At 33.5% G+C, this 25,036-nt stretch overlaps 1 protein-coding gene across 1 annotated transcript in view; it reads right to left on the bottom strand.

The window, feature by feature from the left end:
* The window catches only part of SCN9A (sodium voltage-gated channel alpha subunit 9), a 139,880-nt gene that overhangs the window by 114,671 nt on the left and 173 nt on the right, over window positions 1-25,036 (bottom strand). The window lies entirely within an intron of this gene.

The following is a 25,036-nucleotide window of genomic DNA, read 5'->3' as shown; positions in this document are numbered from 1 at the left end:
GTTATCAAGAAGCTACTCTGTGTTAAATATTGTATAAGAAATGTGATGTTTTTCATCAACACTAATAATGTGTTATTATCCTCATTTCAATTCATGGAAACTTAGAGATGGTCATTTTGACACTGCTAGAGAAGGGCAGAGGCAGGCTTACACTCAGCTCTGCCTCTTATGAAAACTTTCACCATGTTGTGGTTGGGGGCTCTTGAAAAAGAGGAACAAAAGGGTAGGAAAAGAGGGTAATTGACTGACATAAAGTAAGTTTACAGGAAAACACAATAGAAATAGTTATTTCACATCAACAGAGGCATAAAAAAAAAAAAACAGGCATATTTGCCAGAAGACCCCACTGAAGGTGAAGGTATTTGTTGCTTTTCTTCCCTCTAAGTTCCCAAAGTTCTAAGTCGCCATAATTGGAATGAAGATGGTATCCTTGGTTATTTTCCCCTACTCCCACCTCCTCCCCAAATAAAACTAATGGTGCCTACCCTATAGCCTTTTATTTTCATCCCAAGAGAACACCTTCTAATGATAGAAGTTATATCCTGTTAGGGAAAAGAAAAGGCTAAACATGGACATTATAAATTACATTTTCCAATATTACTTGAAAACAACTGCATCTAGCATCCTTTCTGAATTTGGGAGTATTCTGCACTTAAAAATGGCCAGCGTGGAACACATCATAAAGTTCTGTGTCATTAGTTCTGCTTCCTGGGGTTTATGGGCTAAGAAGCTTTAGCCATCTGCCTCGAAACAACCAAGATGGAAAAAGATGCTGTACTGAAATATCAATAATGAATGTCTCATCTTCTTGCTCCTCTGGGCCTTTTGATTAACCTGTGCTGCTGTGGGAGGTAATTTGTCCTGCCACTTTGTAAAGAGAGTAAGCAAACAAGGAAAGAAGGGTCAGTGACGACCTACAATTCTCCCCTCTCTCCTGCCTTAATCAATTTCTCAAAAAGGCCATGAGATTGGTCAGAGGATATAAAAATTGAATATATCATCATGAAAATTTTCTCCTTATTTAGGTCTAATCTTAATTCCAAAATTTAACAGCAAAGATCATAGCATTGTCACGAATTTTTCTTCTCCCAAAAGAATGAATCTGTCATGACTTGGCATTTCTCATAGATCATTTCAGTTTTGTCTTGGAAAAGCTGAGCACCTTTTATTTATCTCAAAAAGTAAGATATTTAATGTTTTAAAAAATGCAATACTTTACAATAGAAAAATAATTATTATACATTTTTTAAAGTATATAATGCTTGAGCCATGCCGATGGCATAGAGATTGGCCTCTAGGGGCGTTTCACCTAATGAATGTAAGATGCTCTGCTCAAGCTGGAAAAAAAAAAATTATCACCTGTTTGTGAAAGATAGGGTTCTACTGCTACCCTGACAACAGACCCAAGCACATTAGTGACCTAAGGGACTAGAGAGATACCTGCTATTGTTTGACATCAAAAGGAATTGGAAACTTACTAAATATTGAGCAGGTGCAGAGAAACCTCTTATTGTTCTCTCTAAAGCATGGGTTCAGATGAGAATCCAGCTCATTGAAAAGGTATATAATATATAAAAGTACATAACAAATCATATAATTTTTGAGAGTAAGTTAAAAAGCCAGGAGAGGAAGAAATCAGAAAGACACAAAAATACAGGAAAACAGACATCTGCAAAGTAGTTTTGAGACAATCATTCAGAGTGTTTGAGCTCCACACTAGAAAGAACTTAGTTTTCAACCAAAGGTGTATATGTCAAATAAAAAATAAAATAGGGAATTGGGAATGGAACTGAGTCATCCAGGTGTCTGCCACATTCTGCACATCGATTTGCTGATATCTGCATGGTTCATTTTTAAAAATGTTTTTATTTATCATGATACTGCTGAATGAGTAAGAATGGGGTTTAGGGAGAACACAAGACGTATTAGTATTGAGAGTTTGTCTAAAATCTTTAGGCACTGGTCCACAACACTCTTTCCATCTTCTTAGACCATTCCCCTCTCCTCTTTCTTATTCTCTTCTGGGATCTTTTATTTTTATAGTATTCCGCTATTTCCACTTATACCTACAACTCCTGGCTGAAAATATAAAATATTTTAATCATGCCAAATGATTATTTAAGGATACAGATAAAAATAATTTCATAAGACTGTCCTAAGTACAGGGGGGTCATGAATCATTGCTCTTAGAAAGCTTTTGACACCCAGGGAATATTTTTTTTCATTCAGTCACTCTGGGGGATCAACATTCCTAGTGGGTGATGTACCTCAATAAAAGTAGTGTTTGTTTCTCCTGGCTTAATAAAGTGCTATTTAAGTAGACCCCTGATTGAGGTGAAAAGCCTTGAGTTCTGTGCTTTTTGGAATGCCTCTCAACTAAGTGTTTTGTAATTAACCAATTAACGTTCAAAATACACCTGCGGCACCGTTAGTACTATTCCATCATTCTTTCTGAGTTATAAACACATTAAGGCTTTATGTGAAGTAATCAATAAATGACAACACTGAAAATAAATCCAGGAATCAGTGTCTAAAGTACCTGGAATTCACTGGTAGACTATCCTTACCCAACCTGATTCTTCACATGCACCCAGCATTCATGCCCCAGAATTTAAGGGGTCTGGTACATTCTGGCCTAGAGTGTGTATAATGGGGTCACAAAGAGACAGATGAACATTTGAGAAAAACATAAGATAGGGTTGCCAGAATAAAATATAGTGTCCAGTTAAATTTGAATTTCAGAGAAGTCCAGGACCTATATAAGGAATTGGCAACTTTTCATAGCCATGTTCCAGAAGGACTAAGCCTTTTTCCCACGGCAATATGGTGGGTGCTTTTTACTTCTCAGCTGACAATTTTTGACTCTCAGTGAGGAAGAAGCAAAAGGATACCAGGAAGCAATCAATTCATGGGCTAATGAAAATGAGCTAATATACCACTTTTGCACATGTGTAATTGTTTGTTGAACATCATATTGATTGTTTCCTACAAACTAAGAATGGAAAGCCTTCCAAATTTAAAAATATGAAAAGCAGATATTTTCCAGCCTAGCCATGTCCTTCGAGTTAAGCAAACTCTGATTCATCACATACTCTTATATTAACCTGCTCATTTAAATGACACTACTAATCAGTAGCCAGTGCTAGAAATGAAAAATATCATTCACTCTCTGTAGACTCAGAATAGACTAAGATATAAGCAACAAGTCCTATAGATCATATTTTACAAATCATTCCTAAACCCATTTCTTTTGTTTTTTTCTCTTTATCTCGTATCTGTACTCTCATAATAGTTTCCAACTCTCTAGGTTTCCACTCTCTTTTTCTCGTATCCACAGGATATATATTACTGTGAGAGTGGTAATTAAAAATTGATCACATCACTTCTCTGTGATGTGGCTGTGGCTCCCCCACAGTTCATGGGATTAACCCACAAGGGCCTGTCCTAAGTGATCCTAGACTTACTCCCTGCTGCTCACTCCCACTCACCTCTCCAGGTCGCAGGATCCGGGCTAGGTGGCTGTGCTCCAGTGGAGCATTCCTATTCATTCTCCAAGAGCCAGTCCAAGAGTCTTTTACCTACAACCACTTTCCTTAAACCTCCAGAGTAGTTACTCTCATCGTGATTTGACATAAGTACCTCCTCACAACCTGTCAGCCTCTTATTCATCTTCCCACTCCCAATGTTGAGCCTAATATGGCTAATATGAGCCTAATATGTATCTATCTATACATTCTTTCTTTATTCCTAACTCCAGAAAGCAGAGAACAGAAAAGATGAAAAAGAGTTCAAAACACAAGGCCCCAATGACATAAAAGAAGTTGCAAAGTTATATAATGAGTTCTTCGTTTTGCTCTTGTATTTATTATTATTTTCTATATAATCTCATTTTATTTATTTCAATCTCTGCATTGGATCAGATGTTTTACTAATCTACTGAGTACTGTCTCTTCATTCGGCAATTTAGAAGTATTAAAGTAACTATTTTCAATGGTCAGAGAAAATGAAAACAATTTCAATTTGCAAATTAGAACATCTCTACTAAAGTTTAAATTAGGGCATTATTTTACTAAAAACCCTAAGTAAACAAGAGGGGCAGTGTATTATAAGAGCCTACAGTTGCCATGTATATAAAAATATTTCAAATGAACATGCTTGATCTGCTATATTTTTCAGTCAAAAGCCTTTCTACTCTTGGTTCATGGACTTGTCTTTAACTTGCTGTGCTATAATTAAAGTATCTCTGGGCATCAAGAACATTTACAAATGGGTGCTTTTGACTAGAACATCAGTAAAGTTCCTTGTAGCATAAAAATTCTATGATTCTATTTTTTCTGCATGTGTAATTTACAGGTAATTTGAGCTTTTTTATAATCAGAGAGATTATTTAAAAAAAAAAAAAACAACTAGTAAAGATACCCCTTCAGGCTCTTCATTTCCATTCTTTTCTGGATTTTCTGTTTCCAAAAATTTTCCCTTTGTATGTAATATCCCCACCACTTGGTCTCATGAAACTAGGCATCTCTAGATATAACTCAGGACCACAAAACAATAAAATCAGAGCTCGTTGGTTCATCCCTTCATCTCTGATGACTTTAGGGATTCAGAGTTTTAAGAAAATGGGAGAAGTTTTGAGTTGGAGAGGAATTAGTGTGTGTAGGGGTGTGCTTTAGGAATTCACTCATGAAAATTTTAAAATGACAATAACTTTCTATTATTTTAAAACTGTACTTCCAATTATGCTAGACACATCAAATTGAGTTCTCAGGAATTTATCTATAAGCAAGGACACATAACTACATTTTCTGAGGGCACTTTCAACTTAGTCATCTATGATTCCATGATTGTAAACACTTTCTCTGTCAGTCATCTTGCAGTTGCTGGCTTATGGTCACCAGGGAAAAAGTGAAAGGTTATTCATAGCTCAAAAGAACATTTTAAGTGCATGCATTACCTCAGTGAGTTAGTAGCAAGTGTGTTAATATATTAAGAATTAAGGGCAGCGTATTATTAGCTGAAAGATGGTTATAACTATGAGTAAGAAACAGGAATTTCTAGAATTATAAATACAAAGTATATGCTATTTTGATGGTGAAATTTCTTTATGACTAAATATTTTTAAAACATTTTAACAAAAAAAGCTTTTTGGAAAGCTAAGAGTAATTTGCATGCAGCATATATATGTATATTTCTTCTAAGTAGATATTTAAGACATTTTATCTAAGTTTAAAAAATACCTAATTTTTGGACACAAAGGCTTCCAGAGAAAGAACTTAACAAAATAACTCAAGGTATGAAATGCTTACAACATAAAGAACAATAATGCAAAACAAAACCCACACATCGGGGTAGGAGGACGAGCAATTCAGAAACATTTTCTTTATAATGTTTATCAACCACACAATTATAGTTCACAAAATATCATCAATTGCATAAAATTCATCACAAAAAGTGTTTTCCTATAACTGAGCTGAGGAATTTGGGGCTGACATATGTTAAAGCTGAAAACATGCTTCTTTTACAAGCAGGAGTGATGGGTCACGTGATGATGTTCTACTGCAATATTTTCATGGCTTTCTTGCCAAAAGACTGATGTATATTTAATCACTTTACCTAATGGATGTGATTTCTCAAGTCACAGTTACCCATTAGGAAAGCTCTTGCTCTGGTTCAGCTGAGCACTCTGATTATATTTCCTGACTTTGTGGTTTCAGAGAAGCAGAGCTGGAGGAGAATTCCCTGATCCATCTGTCTTTGCTGTGAACAAGAGAATATAAGAAGATCATCCAAGTTATTAGGCTTGGGGGTTGGGTAGAAAGAACTACGTGGATTCACCACATCCAAATCTTTAGAGGCAGGTACCCATATGGTTAACTTTATCAGAGAACAGATTTTTTTTTCCCCAAAAATGCCTCATCCTTCTTGAATAGCATGGAAAAAAATCTCATTCTGGAGTTTTAAGTAATTAACACGAAGTTCATTATCAACATATACAAAGTAATGCAATGATAATTGAAAATTCTTTTTTTTAAATTCAAGTGTAGTGTGATATAATGTTTATTGTTGTAACACACAGTAAAATAAATACAGTAGAAAAATGTAAGAGAGCCAGATCATATCACCAATACTTTTTCCTACTGTCCTCTTTCTATGGCATATTCTTAAGAAACACGTACAATGTTGAAACTACATTTCACATCTGTTGAAAACAAACCCTAAATCTGTAAGATAGAAAAAAACTCTACTAATTTCGAATATTGGTAAGTGTTCCTATCATAACTTCAATGGAATATTGGATTTACCTAGCACTTTTAACAGCATAATAGCAAATTCATAATAGATAAAACCATACTGAATTAATGATACCCTTTTAAAGACTGTTCTATTCAACAAATATTTACGATTGCTATATGCATTCCTTTGCTATGAGACCAGAAATAAAGCAATAAAACATATAAAATGTAATCTAAATATAAGTTAAAAAATAAAACACCATGGTAAATTAATGATGGTGTTAAATTCAAAAAATAAACCTACATTGGGAGCAGAATGTAGTAAGACTGAAACTAAGAGACCAAATAATGCATTAGCAAGGGCCTTAAATTCTGTACTGGAGTATGGAATTATTATTTAGAAAAGCAACCCTCAATCATAAAATATTAATCATTAATTAAAATATTTCTTGCATTTAGTACATGCATCTTCATTAGAATTTTAATGAATTTATTTAAAATGTTCTATTTCAAATTTGTTAATTTTTCTCTTAGTGACAATAATATTGTGGAGTCTTCCCCTCTATACTGATTAATATTTTCCCTCACACAATTCTAAGGAGATATTGAATCTTTCATGTTAATCAAACTGAAAAATAAGAGAAGAACTCAGAACCTATTTTAGGAATATGAGCACTTCACCTGAAAGGTTCTCCAGGTTTCTCTGCTGCTCCATTCTGTTGTCCCCAACAATTGAAAATTGGGTGTCATTTCTGTGCAAGTGAGATGGGCCACATTAATGGTTTTCAATTTAGGAATGTTATAGTCTATTCAAATCATGAATTGCTTCCTCTAAACCAAGATTTAAAATTTCCAAGGACTCTATCTTTCCATTGTATCTGTTTTTCTTATTGAAGCACTACACATTTATTTTGAAAAAAGAGTGATATAAAAAACACTTTAAAACACTTAGTTGGGTAATACCAAAGTTTTGATCACTTGTATAATACTTGTTCAACGAACAAGAAACCCTGCACCTCTGCAGTAAGAAATGTGTTAATCTTCCCTTGGTAGAAAAGAAAATCTATAGCTGACCACTACCTACAGGATAACCTTCTCACGTCTTTGGTCTGGTGTAGAAGGCTTTTCCTAAACTACACTCACTGCTTCTTCTTGTCCCCTATTTGCAGTCTACATTCCAGCTACATTGCTATGCATTTCATTTCCCCAAAGGGCAGCCAGATGATCCTTGCATTCTCTTGATGTTCCCTCTGTCAAAACTATTCGTATCACCTGATTTCTAATCGTTCTTTTCACACAAATAATACTCTATAGACACATTGTTTTATACCTTGCTTTTGTCACTGAAAAATAAAAACTGAAAATCTTTCTGCATTAGTACGTGTAGAGCCACTTCTTTTTACCACAGCTTCATAAATTTCTATCGTATAGATATATCAAAATTACTCAGCCATTCTCCCACTGTAGAACATTTAGGCTGTTGCCCAAAGCTACAATGATTATCTTTTCATATGCAGTTTCACAGTATGGGATTATGTTTGTGAGACAAACACCTGAGAGTGGAATTGCTGATTCCTAATTGTACCTGTGTTTTTAATCTGGAAAAAGAAAACATTGCCAAATTCCCTTTCACAAAGGTCTACCAATTCACATCCTCCACAAACAATGTGTCAGGGATTGTTTGTACACACCTTAAAAAGAATGTTTATTATTTGTTTTCATCATTGCAATTTTAAGATGTGAGGAATGATAACTTCTCATCATTTTAGTTGGCATTTTCTTTTAGGAGTGAGTTTAGGATCTTTTCATATCCTGAGAAGCCATTTGTGCTTCTTTTTATGTGACCTGTCTATATGTAGCCTTGTCCATTTTTGTAATGGAATCTTGGTATTTGTTTTATTAATTTAAGAACTCTTAACAAAATAAAAGTATCCCTTTTCTGTGGTACAGGATACAAATATTAGTTTGCCAGGGGATTATTTTTTGTTTGTTTGTTTTGGTTTATGGCAATTTTTGCCCTTCAGAATATCTACTTTTCTAGTAAATTGAATTGGCCAATCCTTTCTCCAATGGCTATTGTGTTTTACATCACCTTAGAAAAAAATTTCTACTTTCAGATTTTAAAAAAAATTCTAAATTTTAAAAAAATTCTCATGTTTTCTTCTAGCAGTTTTGGGGTTTGTATTTTATTTTAAATATTTGATTCATCTGAATTGTATTTTGGATTAATTGGCAAGGTAGCAATCTGAATTTGTCTTTATCCACATTACTACTCAGTTGCCTCAATGATATCTATTAACTAATATTTCTACTTACCTATTTGAGATACCACCTTTATAATTCTCATATATAATTATGTCTATTTCTGGACATTATGTTTTCTTCCACTGAGATATCTGTTTGGGTCACCACACTATTTTAGTTACTCTATTTTTATAAAATGATTTAGTATTGAATTGGGGTCATCCTATTAATATTAGAAACTACTCTTTTTGTGTGTGTACATTTTCCTAACTAACTATATTCATGTTATCTAATTTCAAAAGGGAAAAATCATATTTTGTATTTTCACTGGAATTGCAGTAACTTTGTAAACTAACTTAAAAAGACCTGCCATCTTTATGTGTTGTGACTCCCTCTCTTAATACCTACTCTTTAGATTATAAAAACAAAGTTTACCATCATAACAAGAAAAATGGATGGAATTGGCTACCCACTTCAGAGCCTCTAATGTTAAGTATATCAATATATAAGTAATTGAATGCTTTTCATTAAATATTTTCCTGATTGCTGGAATCTTACCATAGCATCCATCTTTCATATATAACATTATGTTAATCATATTAATTAATTCTTAAAATGATTATTTCTTACAGACATTTAATTTAGTAGATAGCAAACATTAATCTAATAGCTTCAAAAAGAATAGTTCAACATTCAGTGTCCTAAAAGCATTCAGAGTTTTATAGAACTTTATAGTATTTGAACAAGTATAGTTGCAAGTATGGTATGCAAAACAAATTAAGGTACATATGTGATGATTTTATATTCAGATGACTGACAGGGATTTATTTCTAGATTCTCTGATGAAAAAAATTATTAAAATTTTGTAATCTAGGTCTTTCTTAATACCCTATAATAATGATTATTATTACACATTGAGATAGAAGTTAGTCTGTATGCACAGGCTTGTAAAATATGGCATTCTTCAACTTTATAAAAAATTAAAGTCTGTAATCTTAAGAAGTATTTTACACTGTGGGAAATTATTAATAAGAATATTGTCAGTAATTGTTGGCATATCTGCAAGTTTTCATAGAAAAATTCATGAAGCCCCATCTATATAGTATGTATGAAAGAAAACAGAAAACATTTTTTACCTCACATTAAATTTTCTCTCTCTGATAGAGTTTAGCCTTTATTGAGAGCACAAATTATCACAGACTTAAATGATCTCTGGGGTCACTAAAGTATGGCTGCAGAAGAGGTTCTGTACCTTTATTTAAGTCATCATATGAAGAGTCCATTTCCACTATTATTATACATGTATCCACCTTCCCCCAAATATCAACATGATGTGGAGAAAGGGCATACTAACTTTGGTGCCAGTTAAACATAGGTTTGAATTTCCTATCATTCCATATAATTATCTCCGTGGCTTTATGCAAACTCCTCATAAATGAAATGGAGAAAGGATCTCTCTTATAAGATTATCATGTAGAATAGGAACAGTTTCTATAAAGTACCTACCACAGTGCCTAGGCTAAATAAGTAACAGCAAGATTATTATCCTTTTTCCCTATATACTGCAAATTTTAAATAATAAATAATGAGCTGGCCTGTAAAAGTAAAACCATGCTAAAATCTTAAGTGAAGCATATTTGTTACCTATCTTTTATTTTGTTTGCCTAACATGTTTATGGGTTTAATTTAAAATATAGTTCTACCACAAAATAAGAAGACAGCGTAGCAGAGTTGTTAAGATCATGGCTCCACAGTGAAAGAGACTTAGGTTCAAATCCCATCTCTATCGCTTACCAGCTTATGTCCTTGGGGAATTTAATAACGCTTTTTAAAGCCTGGTTCTTATATCATAAAACAGGGCTAAGATGATTACCCTAAAAGGCCACTTGAAGGGAAAAAACAAGACCCTATATTTTAACCATTTAGCACATTTCCTGGTATACTTCAAGTGAACAATATGTTATCTCCATTATTATTAGTGAGTTTTATCATTTTTTTTACAGATAGATTTTGCATAGTTAATGGTAAGAAGATCATTACTTTGTAATGTATTACTTTGTAATAGATAAATTTTTATATTGCATACACAGAATTTTTTCTTCTTAGGGAACTTTCAATTCAGGATATTTTAAAGACTAAAACAAAACTTTGTTCATTGCAAAATCAAGACTACACTGCTTTCTACCAACAGATGGCAATATATGTCACATAGCCATTTTAGTTCCTGCCAACTTAAGGTTCATTAGTCCAGGTAGTGCATGCAGAATGTATACATTGTTTTCACGGTGATGCAAATTATTAAATCCACTGGGTTTGGTAAATGCGAACAAACCAAGGGTGTTGAAAGATTTAATAGACACAAGTATTAGAATATGATAGGAGCCAAAATAAAAATAATAAAATAATTGAAAGTGTAAGAAAATAATGAATGTGGCAAGTGCATAAACAATCATTTGACACTAGGAATGATTCTTTAGGACTGAGCAGAATTATACAATAGGATAAAATGATGAGCCTAGGAAATAGCCAGAAAGATACAAAGAAACATATTTTTTTTAAAAAGGAAGATGTTCTAGCATGGCTCAGACTTTTCTTCATTAGTAGATATTCCAGAACTTAATACTAAAGCAAGAGAAGGGTAGGTATTCACTCAAAAAGATAAAATTCAGGCATAATGACAGGTGCTGAGGAAATATTCCTGACAACCTAGGAATGGTTCAATAGACTCAGAACCCTTTAATTCAATATCAAAACAAGTGAGTTAAGTAGCATGTATGCCAAAGGATTCTTTGGGACACTTGTGGACATTGTCAAAAAATGGTGAAATATACTCATACGATTTTTGGTGTAGACATTCTTTCAGGATATATATCAGCAGAGGAAGGGGTAATCTAAATCTGGTTTTATGATTCTAAAGGAACAGTTTATTTAGTGGAAATTTATCTAGGGATGGTAAAGCACTATGGAATAAATAACATGAGTTTACAAACAAGCCTTTTACAAACAAACACAATCACAGGCAGAGGTACTTCCTGAGTTTCATATTTCTCTACTCCCCCTTGTAAGTAAAGGCTATAATTATGGCAAGGTAACCCCCATCTTAATCTGAGAATGTGATAAAACCCATAATATATTGTTTAAAATATGTTTCCTTTTTGTTGTTGTTTAAAAAATATTCAGAAGATGAAAGCTATGGTTATTTTTTTAATGGTGAATTAAATGTATAATATTTCTTACTTTCTGCCATTTTGAAGCAGGATCTTTAGAACCTAATAGATGTGAACAGGCTTAGAGTCATAGAGAAAATTCCACATTAGATAGTAGCCACAGAATAAAAAGCACATGGGAAGAAAATAATTCCTACCCTCCCTCAAATTTATATTCCAGAAAACATCTGACCAGGAGACTTGGATTCTCAGACAAAGCAGTGTTTATGCAAAAAGAGTATACAATAATTCAACGACAAAAATACTTAGCTTTCATTTACAGACTTTACTTCCTTTAACTATTATAATTCATGGATTGAACTGTTTATAAAAAATGTTCATATGTCATATTTCCATGACAATATAAACCTTATTCAGTGACTTTGAGTTTCCTTAGTCACCATTTTTCATTTGCTAGTAGCTACCCAATGGGAAAAGGCACTACCAAGGGAACTTAACCTCCACAAGGACTGTCTACGGAACAACACATATCTGTGGTATTAACTCTCACCTTCAAATTTTAGTTCTCAGCAGCAAACTCTTCTGAAAACACTTCTAATAAAACTGAGTGAAAAATGAGTGTCTTTACTAAGACTAAAGGGAAACAAGAGGGGAGATTTTTGAACTTGGTTTATTAAAATGAATCTAAGGTTCAAAATAGTAGAAATCACTGGTTTACTTGACACTTAAAAAAACAAGACAGCTTTTCTTTTTCATTCAATTACTCATTTATTTACTCACTCAAGTATTGAGTACATACACCCACACGGTACAAAGCATTGTGCTAGGATCTGTGTGGGTTATGACAACAGATCTAAGATAGAATCCTTATTTAACTTATTCATAACATCTAATACCTATGATTAGAAAATAAAGAGCCCCTGAATTTATTAACCAGCTAGGCAAGGAAGCAGAGTTCCTAGACAACTTGGGAAGAGACAAAACCCAAATATTTTCAGTGATTGGATTGGTAAAAAGACAATGAATGAACCCCATCAGAACATGAGAATATGAATACTATATTCTTTCCCTATCAGGAATCCCACTAAATTGCTAGTATACTCTTCCAATAATTCAAAAATTTTTATCCTAGCATACAATAAAAGAAACAAAACAAAACAAAACATTGTTATTGAAAAGTAAGGTAAATGTACAGAGTAAGGTGCATTTCAACTGAAAACCAGACCTCTGGGAATGATGGGTGAGGAAAAGTTGGAGACTCTTGTAGAATCTACAATGTCTATAGGAATTTTCTAAAAAGCACCCATGGATCACAGACTTAAACATAAAAACTATAAAACTCTTAAGAAGAAATTACAGACAAAAATTTTCTGGACATTGTATTTGGCCAAAAGCATAAGCAACAAAAGAAAAAAATAGGTAAACTGGACTTCATCAAAATTAAAAACTTTTGGCATCAAAGAACACCATCAGAGATGAAAACTCAATGTAAATAATGGGAAAAAGAGTAGCAAATCACATATCTGATAAAGAATTAACATGGATAATATAGAAAGAATTTCTACAACTCAACAAAAAGTAAATAAATCTGATTCAAAAATGGGCAAAGGGTTTGAATAGACATTTCTCCAAAGAATATATATAAATGGTTTAATAAGTATGTGGAATGATGCTCAACATTACTATTTATTAGGGAAATGCAAATCAAAACCTTAATAAGATATGGCTTTACAACTAGTAAAATGGCTATTATCAAAAAGAGGGAAAGTAAATGTTGGTGAGGGTGTGAAGAAATTAGAGCCCTTGTGCACTGATGGTGGGAATGTAAAACAGTGCACTTCTGTGGAAAATACTATGGTAGTTCCTCAAAAAAATTAAACATAGAATTATCATATGATCCAGCAATTCCACTTCTGGATATATGTCCAAAACAACTGAAAGCAGGGACTCAAACAGCTATTAATATCTGCACACTAATGTTCATAGCAGCATTATTTGCAATAGCTACAAAGTGGATACAATCCAAATGTCCATCAGCAGATGAACAGATAAATAAAATGTAGTTGTATGTACAATGGAGTATTATATTATACAGTCTTAAAAAGGAACAAAATTCTGATACCTGCTACAACATGGATGAACCTTGAAAACATTATGCTCAGTGAAATAAGCCAGATATAAAAGGACAGATGCTGTATGAGGTCATTTATATAAGGTCCCTTGCATAGTCAAATTTGTAGAGCAGTGGTTTCTGGGAGATAGGAGGAGGGAAGAGTGGGGAGTTACTGTTTATTGGGTACCAAGTTTTAGCTTGGAATGATGGAAACTTTCTGAAGATGGATAGTGGTGATGGTGCACAACATGAATGTAATTTATACCTCTGAATTATACACTTTAAAATAGTTAAAATGGTAAATTTATGTTATGTATATTTTACCAAAATAATTTTTTTTAAATTCATAAGCATTTTCTGAGATCTGTAAGGCACAGAGTGTCAGTAGAATATCAAAATCACAGCAGTTAGTAGTGAGCCAACCCTGACAAGGTACAAGTGTGTCTCCTTAATATATACTTTTCTAGGCAGTAGTCCTTTGTATCTCTGTAGTACCACTATTTCAGAAGAAGTGATTATACAACAGACATAAAAGACAATCAAAATACAGAGTGTGACAAAAGGTTACTGTATTCTCACTATTGTTTTAGTTTCCAGAATTCAAACATTTAAAGATACTCTTAATTTTAACCCTTGTCATATTAGCCCTTTTCTTCCCCAAACAGTAATAAGAACTTCCAAGAATTCAATCCATTGCAGATGGGAAGAAAATATAGAACATTTATACATACATCACCCAAAAAGTGACAAAAAGATTATTTTTGTACGGAAATTAGAGGTTTCTCAAACATTTGTTCTGACTGGGCATTACCCACATCCAGAAAGGGATCCAGTTAAAAACAGCACACTCGTCCCCTCCCAGAGTTTGTTCCATGCTGGTCATTGTAGCATTGGCTCCTCACATAGACCTCTAGCAGGGTTAGTAATCTTCAAAAAGTTAAGAAAAAGCCCCCATCTTCTACTACTTCTAACCTTCTCTTGGCACTTCTGCCACAAGGGCTTTCTCTTTTTCCTTAAACATAACAAATAAGTCTTAGGGCTTTTGCCATTGCTGCTCTTTGTGGCTAGGATGATTTTTCAGTTGTTCAGCTAGCTCCCTCACTTTCTCATCTCCTTCATGTCTCTGTTCAAATATCGCCTTCAAAATACTTTTCTGACCACCCTTATTAAATACCACCTCCCTACCCTCAATTCTCTCTGCCCTGTTTTATTTTTCTTCACAGCCTATCTTGTAATACAATGATGGGTAGTGGCAAATATTTATTTATTCATTACCTGTCTCTTAAAACTATCAGTAAATCTCCATGTTTTGTGCACTGCTGTATCTACAGTGTCTACAATAATGCCTAAGTAGCAACTCAATAAATATTTTCTGAAAGAAGGAAAAGAGAGAATAAAAGAGGTGGAAACAAAAGAAGGAATTACTCTTAAATTCCAGGAAACTGATAAAGGCTGAGAGCTCTAGCAGCTGACTTGGAGGGACTCAGCAGCCCTTCACCACTGCCCTTGGGATCTCTGCCAGGTCCTTCCTCCCCACAAACCTCAATGGCACGAATACCAACTTGGATGCCAACTCCTGACCTACACATTTTGGAGGCGAACCAGATACAATTTAATGATTGATCACCAGCCCAAGACAAATCAGTTGAAAATTTTATCTTTAACATTTTTTTTCTTCTCTCCCAGTCCACCTTTAAAGGAAGGTTTCCAACAGATAACCCTTGAAAAGGCTTCGGGTTTAAGCCTTTTTGATGCACCAACTTGAGTATGTGTTAAAACATTTTGGCTCTTTTGTGGAAAGAAGGCTAACTATTGTCATCTGTAATTGGTGAATTCAAACTGTGGCAGAAAAGAATCAGAAGTGCTGTTCTTTCCTCGGTACAAAATAAGAAAGATGATTCTATTTCATTAGGACCTGGTAATGATAAAAAGATATACTAAATTACTAAGTCCTTGTTAACTTATTCCCTCTATATTCTTAGAAAGCATGTTTCAGTGAAAAAGAGTGATTTTTTAAAATAAAAGTTTAGCATGTAGTTGTACAATAAATATGTATAATTTATTCAGCATATGTACTAAGAGTGACTACCTACAAGGCACCATTCAGGGATGCCATTATGAACAAGCCATGGTCTTTCCTCTTTTTTTTCCTAGTCTTATTGAGATATCATTGATCAAAAAAATTGCACATATTTAATATATAAAATTTGATGAGTTTGGACATTTGCATACACCCATGATACCATCACCAAAATCAAGGTAATAAACATAACTATCACCTCCAAAAGTTTTCTTTTGTTCCTTTGCTCTTTTTTTTTTTTTTGATGGTAAGAACACATGAGATCTACTCTCTCAACAAATTTTTAATTGCACAACACCATATGGTTAACTATCAGCATTATGTTCTACAGCAAATATCTAGAACTTATTCATCTTGTATGACTGTAATGTTATACCAACTGAACAATTTCTCATTTCTTCCTTCCCTATCCCCTGGTAACCACCATTCTATTTTCTGCTGCTGTAAGTCTGACTATTTTCAATATCTCATATAAGTGGAATCATTCATCATTTGTCCTTCTGTGACTGACTTATTTCACTTAGCATAATGTCTTTGAGGTTCATCTGTGTTGTCACAAATGGTAGGATTTCCTTCCTTTTTAAGGCTCAATAATATTCTAGTATATGTACATACCACATTTTCTTCATCCATTTATCTGTTGATGGACATTTGTCTTGTTTCCATATCTTGGCTATTGTGAATAATGCTTCAATGAACATGGAAGTGGATATATCTCTTTGAGATTTTAATTTCAATTGCTGGATCATATGGTAGTTCTGGTAGTTTTATTGTTAATCTTTTGCGGAACCTCTATACTGTTTTCCATAGCAGCTACACCATTTTACATTCCCACCAACAGCGTATGAGGGTTCCAATTTCTCCACATTCTTGTCAACATGTACCTTTTCCTTTCCTTTTGTTTTTTATAATAGCAATCCTAACGAATGTTAGATGGTATCTCATTATGGTAATAAAACCTTAACAGTCTATGAATGAGCTACCAATCCATGATCGCTGTAACACTGAGATATATCATAGAACTCAGGGGACCAATTTCCCATGTTTTTTATATCCCAATCAAAATACAGTGTCTAAGTGGATAATAGATGTTATAAGAAAATTATTTGGATACAAAAATTATTATAATGTAAAATAAATTGATTTTCCAAAAATGTTTTAAAACCCTTAAGAGTAAAAGTCTTGAAATAATAAAGAAACAATTAATTGACAGAGATTGACTCTTTGTAACAATAAGCACTGATTTAGGTTATGTTTGTATGTATCAATTTATAATATTATAAATATTTGTACTCCTCCAATTTAAGAATGTCTAAATTCTTATTTTCCAAAACATACAAATACATGTTTTTCTTTCTTTATCCTGAACAAGATCATTTTGCTTTCCCTACTTCTCCATCCCCTAACACCCAGGGTCTCATTGTGTAACTTCATTCCATTTCAGAATGAACTTCACCATAGACACTCCATATACATACCTTTTTCTTTCCTTTTTCTTTTCATTTTAGAGACCAGGTCTTTCTTGCTCTGTCAACTAGGCTGGAGTGCAGTGGCACAATCACAGCTCACTGCAGTGATCCTCCTGCCTTAGCCTCCCAGGTATACACCACCATGCCTAGCTCACATATCTCTTTTAATGACAGCAGTCTTCTTTTTTCAACTCTTTCCTACCTTGTGAAAGTCCTTTTTCCTGTCTTAATTTTTTCATAATAAAACAAACAAAATATTCTAACTATGGCAAAGTGAAGTCAGAGTAGTACAATGATATCCCTGCACCAGGAAAGTGAAGTCACTTAACCTCTAAAATAACTTCAAAGACCCTTTAAATGTGTAGATACTTTTCCCATAATGTCTTCAAACTTCCACCAAAATCTCAATTTTGGTTTAGCACAAATACGCTCCTCCACAGGAATTAGTATTCAAGATGAAATTTAGACATTCTTCAATCTTTCTCTTTTTTGTTCTCTAGTACGGTAATTACTTGATTTGCTAGGTTTAATTGCAAATGTAATTTTATTTTAGCTCCATTAAGAGTTTAAAAGGTTTTATGGAATATCTGGTAACATAACTGTCAGGTGCATCTCTGTGGGATATGTGCAAGCATAATCCTGGGATATATAAGATTTTCTTTCCTTTAAAAGAAATAACCATGTTACTCAAGTTTAGTAATCTCTGTGAGTCTTTGGAAAGGTTAGGTAACTTCAAAGCCGTAGGGTTCTCACCTCAAAGGGTGGTTATGAGGATTTAAAGAGAGCATTCAAAAATCCATTAACATACTGCTCAGCATAAATGAGACATCCACATATAAGATGATTAATGTTATCACTAATATTAGCAAGATGTAAACTTTTCCAGCTATATTTTTCCTTATGGCAGGATAACTCTTATTATTCATTTTCTATCTTCATGATATTGCCTGGCACATATCTTGTAACACGTAGCCTATTATTCTTTGTAACTGAGGAAGAATTATAGATCACTTAAGAAAACAATAAATAAAAACTATTAAGTGACTATCCTAATTTTATAATTTGCTTTACAAGATTCTTATTTTTGTTACTGTATCACCAATGAAATAAAGTAAGTGAATGGACATTTTGGCAAATATTTCTCTCCATGCTTAGACATCTTATTTGCTTACTAAAAAAAACAGAATTGTATTCCCAATGATTGAATTATTGGAGTAAGTTTGATTGTCATACATAAGTGAGAAAATTCAGAATATGCTCTTCTAAAACAATTCCTATAAAAGTAGATATTAGTTGTTGTAAGATTCACTAACAGACCATCTGGCAGGTCACCTCCTCCACTGAACTGAGTGAATGAGAAACTCTGATACATCGTGTTCAAAATCATAAAGAAAGTATAATTGAATATTTAACAACCTCTTGATTTTTGAACCCACCTCTCATGTTTTCCTACTGATGAGGTTTTAGATAGTTCATATGAACTATTTGGCAATGGCCAATAACTGACTACTTCATCAACAGAATGTTTCAAAAGGTTCAAAATGTAATGGGCCTAAATTAGAGATCCGTAATTATACTTGTCTTTTGAAATAGGGGAAACTGTATTATTAGTATCCATTGGAATAGGATTAAAAGTAATAAAGATTTACTTTAGATGTAGTAAAATTTATATTAAAATATAAAAAGAATACATTTTGATTATAATATACTAAGTTACTGTCTAGCTACTATTATTGAACACTTACTTATCACGTATGAGACACTAACGTGGCTGTTTTGAAAAAATTATACACACATATATACTAAATTGTACAGCAACCCTTAGAAGTAAATACTGCCAATTTACAGACAGTGAAGCTGTATTTGAGAAATCAGTATTAGACCAAGACCGCATACTGAGTAAAAGAAACATCTAGAAAAAAAGCTTGTTTTTCACCACACTAATTTGAAAAAATTTATTTCACTATGCATTTAATACTTCATAAAAATATTTTACAAACATTCTGAAATATAGTAGAGATGTAATATGGATTTTCCAAAGCACCTCTCTGCATAGCCACTCCACAAACACTCATTCCTGAAGGTACATGTCAGATGAACTCATGGGATTGTAAGAGCCTGGCTCCCAGCTGACCCCCAAGGATGCTACTTCTGGTCCCCCTACCTGAATTACCATGAGCCAAGTTTGTAAAAGGTAACAAGGATGCATATCATGTTAAGAAGGAAACAAATTCATCACTTCAACTTTGTAATATTTTGTTCCATGAAAGGATCATTTATAAAGATTGGTCCTACAATATTTACCTAGAAGGAATCTTAATTCTGTATCATCACTCAGAGAAAGTGAAGCCATAGTTTATCAATAAAACATGATTTTATCATATTCAAAATAAATTATAGTTAATAAATTACCCTTACTTTAAGTCCTAAAGGATACACTGTCCATTGAACTTGAAAGAATAGTCATTGGATGGAGTTTAAATCAACATATGAAAGGATATTTCATTATCATATATTTCTCTCATTTTCCAGTTTTACTTGTCTATATGAATTTGAATATGTATAATTACTTCTTTTTTGAATTTCTATAGCCACTCAAGGAGATGACATATTTTAAAATAATTCAATTGGATTTTAAAATATACAATTTATGGGCAACTATAATAGTAAAAGTTGATAGACACTACATCTGGTAAAATCAACCTTATTTTTTAAAAACAACCAGATAATATAGGGTGTCTAGTTTGGCATATAACCCAGAAAATTTCATAAAAAATATCGATGGAAATATCCTTGTACTTAATTATCTTAATGCATCTATCTAACCTTATTAAACCTTCTTTAGAGGCCCAATTTTTCAATTATTTGTACTAATAGTACTTTCGTACTGTAAGTGGAGTTAAATTTACCTTACTGACATATATATCAAATGTTTACAAGATGAGATATAAGAGACAAGAAGAAGAAAAAGAAAAGGTAAGGAAAGGAGAAGGGCATTCACTGCAGACATTGTAAATATGCTCTTTCTAAATCTCCAAGTGAACAATCATAGGTGCAATTAGAGTTATATTGTATTCTGACAAATGATTCAGAAAGCTTTGTAAAAAATCCAAGGAGACATTTTTAAAAAATTTAAGATCAATAATAGCAGTCCCTCAAATACTTGACACAACAAAAGGAAATCATAAAATGAATAGCAAAGAAGTCACAATTAAAGTAGTGGTAGGTTTTAATAATAATATATGGCATTTTTGGCTTCCTGTTATATCCTGTTAAAAAATCCAAAGGAATCCCATTTCCTGTATTAAAGAAGCAATAATAGTGTGTTTTCATTTATAGTAAGTTGTTATTTTAAAGAGAGAAGAGAAAAAAATTCTTTTCTCAGTAAGGCTAAAAAGATATAGAATAATCCAATTTTATATGTAATGTCGATTTGAATTTGCCTGTGGCAGATTATGTTTACTGGCACTGTTCAGGGCATTCCCTCTTTGTCATGGTCTGGCATTTTTCCTCACCACCCAGAAGGGTTTCATTCCTCCAAACTTCATTCTACCTTTAGCTGCCAAGAGCTGATGGCTTTCCCTTTTGCCTATAGCCATTTCCTTTCAGCTACGCAGAGAGGAAAGAGTAAATAAAACCTTCAATGAAGAAATTCCATTTTGTAGGATGGCAAGACACCAAAGCTGTTATCTCATATTCCACAAAAGTATTCTACCCCCATTCTCTGAATGCTCTCCCATAATTCCTCATGTAAAAATACTTTTATAAAATCTTCATAGTATCCATTTTATTATGACCTTGCCATCTAAACTGGTAATCTAACTCCACATAGTTCTGAAGAAAGATGCCACAATACTCCTGTGAAGAATCAATTAGCTAATCTGTGATGTGTAACGTGGAGGACTACCTTTACTTAGTACAAAGATACACTCCAATACATCACAACCACCACAATATGCCATCTCAATAGCAAACTTAAGAAAATCCCTTGTGACAATTAACAAAATAATTTAGTCCTTAAAGATGAAATGTGATTGCCATATTATTTACCAAAAAAAAAAACAAAACGTGGCTGGCCAACTTGTTAGATAAAAATTACCATTAATCAAAGCTGATCACTGAACTAAAAGCTAAATTTTGAACCAATTGTTAATAGCAAAAATAATTATTTGCCCAATACCTATAAATACATCTGGAAAAATGAAGGGGGGGAGGATTTGCTGCCATACAAAGTGTGTCTGTAGTAAAATTCTAGTATAAATATGACACTATCATTAACCAAGAAGTCATCACTGCCACTCCAATAATAGTGATGGCTCTTCATGAATCAGTCCACAGTAACTCTCTGAACCTTCTTTAGTTAGTGATAATTCTTTGTGAGATAATTTACCTCTTGTGCCTGAAGCAAATATCAACTTAGACCATGTGGAAACCCTCTCTATGGCCCTTAGCCTCATCTAACTATACTTCCATTACTAAGCTCACTCAAGTGTCCACATTTATTTAAAAACAATATTTTAAATATGGTAATTACTGAGTGACCTTCAAATTCTTGGTAAAAGATACAGATTTAAACCTAATAAGGTCATCATTGTAGATTAGGAGTCACTCATACTAAAATCATATTAGTTTATGCAATCTAGTCCAAATGTTTTCTTAAAATGTATTTTAATCCAGTTATGGTCACTACCTCCTCAAGAATGCCTTATAAACAGCTTTGAATACATTATCATCTACAATGCTGACAAATGGGAATGCATGTCATGATATTTTAATTTTACCTCAAAATTATAGCACAAATCATTATAAACATACTGGATGTTCAATGAATAAAAAATAAATTGAATCACAAAATGCATAAATTTCCAGGGTTGATGAGTTCTATGGTGAAATAATTCATATTTTTGAACTTTCTTATTTACATAAATATCTATGAATCCGCCTCCCACTTCATGCCAGGCACTATTCTGGAAGTTGGGTCGACAATAAAGCCATGGTCTGGGTTCCCTTGGAGCATCCAGTATGCAAATCCACAAAATAACCTGCATGCTATAATAAGCACTGTGAAGGAAACAAACAAGTTACCAAGATCAAGACTAGCAGGGGACAACCTACTTTTGACAAGGTAATTGAGAATGATGTTTCTAAAACATAGAGACCTTTGAGCTGAGATTTAAAGTTTAAGAAGGAGCAGCCATGCCAAGAGTGAGGAGAGTCGTCCAGGCATTGGAAATAGCACTTGAAAAGGCCTTAGTAGTAATACTGATTCATGGGACCCAGGGACTAAAAGGCCAGTGTGGCAGGAGCACAGAAATGAAAAGAAGATGGGTTTGGGTGAGGTTGGAAAGAAGGGACAGATCACAGAGTAAAATGCACGCTAACAAAGGCATTTGTTGTTGTTAATCAGTCTCTGTGCTTCTGTGTTTATTCCTTTTTTTTTTTTAAAAAAAATGTAGTCCTGAACCAATGAATGTTTTTTAGGGAGACATGATGGTATTGCTTTGTATGGAGAGTGAATTACAGGGGAGCAAATTATGCAAGCAGACTAATTTGAAGGCTGTGGCAGGATTCCAAGTAAATTATCATGATGACCTGAACTAATTTGGTGACAGTATAGATACAGAAAAGAGAGCAGAAGAGATATATCTAAGAAGTATGATGAAATAGAGATACATTTGGGAGATAAGATTTATAGATATATATACGGACTGAATAGGGATGAAATGGAGTCATGAGGAAGAGAGAGCAAAGTGACTTCAATAATTGGTGGAAGGTGGATCCATTTATTCAGATGATAAAGATTGGGGGAAAGAATTTATGAAAAAGTTTTAGGGAAAACCCTAAATTATTACCATTATAGTATCTAGAATGGCCCATTTACATGAATAAACTTTAAGTTCCTTATGTCCAAGGTCATGACTTATCTTAGAAAAATACAGTATAAATCCTTCTAGCACTTCACATTCTTTTTCATACCTAATAGGAATAGAAATTAGATAAATATTAATTTTATTATTCATGCAAAATGAAAAATTCTATGTTTTTCCCTTGACACAGAGAAAGTGCATTGGTCATATTAAATAAAGGTGGATAGGACTACACTAATTGCTCCTCCAAATATCATACTGTTCCTTTGCTGCTCAAATTCAGCACAGCAACAGGTAGCAAAAACACAGAAGCATTACCACAGGAGGGCTCCCATGATTATCTGTGGGCCCTCAGGGACGTAAGAAGGCACGGGGATGCTTTTGGCAGTGAGCCAACCCTGACTCATCTTTCTTCTGTAGAAGCATCGGGTACCCTGTGAGCCCAGCCCTGCACCGTAGGACTCATGGCTGATTACATACCCAGCCTCTGTAAAAACACATCACTGTGCCTCATGACTGCACAACGGTTACTTCTAAAAGGAAATCTCCTTTTAAAAACCTACAAAATTTTTAAACTTATCTTCAGCCAAGCTATTGGCTAAATAAAGGGCACATCCTCCATTACACCCAATGCCATATTTTGTCTAGCATTTAGTTGTAAATAAGCTAGTCTAACAATCATGATAATTCCATACATAGGGATCAAATAAGACTAGCTTTAAAAAAAATCAATAAAACTTTTAAAAACTCATAATTGCCATAAATTCTAAGAAAGCAGATTCTAGTTTAAATTTTTAAAAAATAGTAGAAAAACAATTTGAAGACTTTTCAATAAAATGGACAATTTAATAATTGGATTTGTTTTGCAGATTATATATAAATGGGTTTTACTGATGTTAAAGCAAAAATCATGAAAATATATTTTCAGTTACAAAGAAAGAAGAAAAGAAAGAGAGAAAGAAAGAAAACCTTTCTCCTGTCTACAGGGAAGAAGAAATAGAAAAGAACATTAATTGTGTTTTTTAAAAGAACTGAACCTCTCAACACTAACATCACACTCAGTAACTGAGTATCTATCATGTTCTTAAAAGCTTACACTGATTTGATTTTTATGTTATTGAAATTAGCTTTTAAAAAACTCCCCTAAACAAGTCTCTTGAAAATTGCCCTTAACTTCAGAGGAGATATAATTTACTATGAACACTGCAACTTTTGAAAAAATACTAAAATAAGGAGTAAAATGTTTATTATAATCGCAAAAACTGGCATGAAACTTTTTTGGTCGGTAATCTTGCTTCAATCTTTTGTTTTTAATATAAGGAACAAAAATACCCTTTTTTCCCCTAAAAGTTAATGATAGTTTCAGTTGAAGCTGATAAAATGTTAAAATGATTCTGAATCTTATCTGAATTCCACTATAGAGTGCTTATTCTCTTGAAAAAAAAAATAAACTGCATGGAGAAATAGGGGGTAAGCTCTCTTGTCAATTACTTGTTTCTGTGTGCTCTTGCATGGATCTCCCACAGGTGATACCAGCTATGCTGGTTCCGAACGCTCGGCCTTGCAAATGGGAAATACATAGCACATGCTTGTTGCTCATAATGAATACGAACTGCCCCGGCAACTGAAACCCATCTAACAACTCTGCTAGTGTAGACTGAAAAAAATAAAAGACAATAAACCATGAGGTATCACTACCTGGCAGTAAGCCCACACGGTCAACACCGGCAAAGGAGCAGCCTTGCCATCGAACTAAATGCCTTTCCAGTTCTCTTCCTCCAGTTGCTAGAACCCCCCCTCCGAGCTTCTCTGCTCTCTACCTTCCAGGTGGCGGAATACAGGGTGGCCCAAACCGAGAGATGT

The sequence above is a fragment of the Lemur catta genome, chromosome 8, assembly GCF_020740605.2.
Source record: "Lemur catta isolate mLemCat1 chromosome 8, mLemCat1.pri, whole genome shotgun sequence".
Lineage (NCBI taxonomy): Eukaryota > Metazoa > Chordata > Mammalia > Primates > Lemuridae > Lemur > Lemur catta.
Note: the sequence above shows the minus strand (reverse complement) of the source record. Positions and strands in the feature narration are given on the sequence as shown.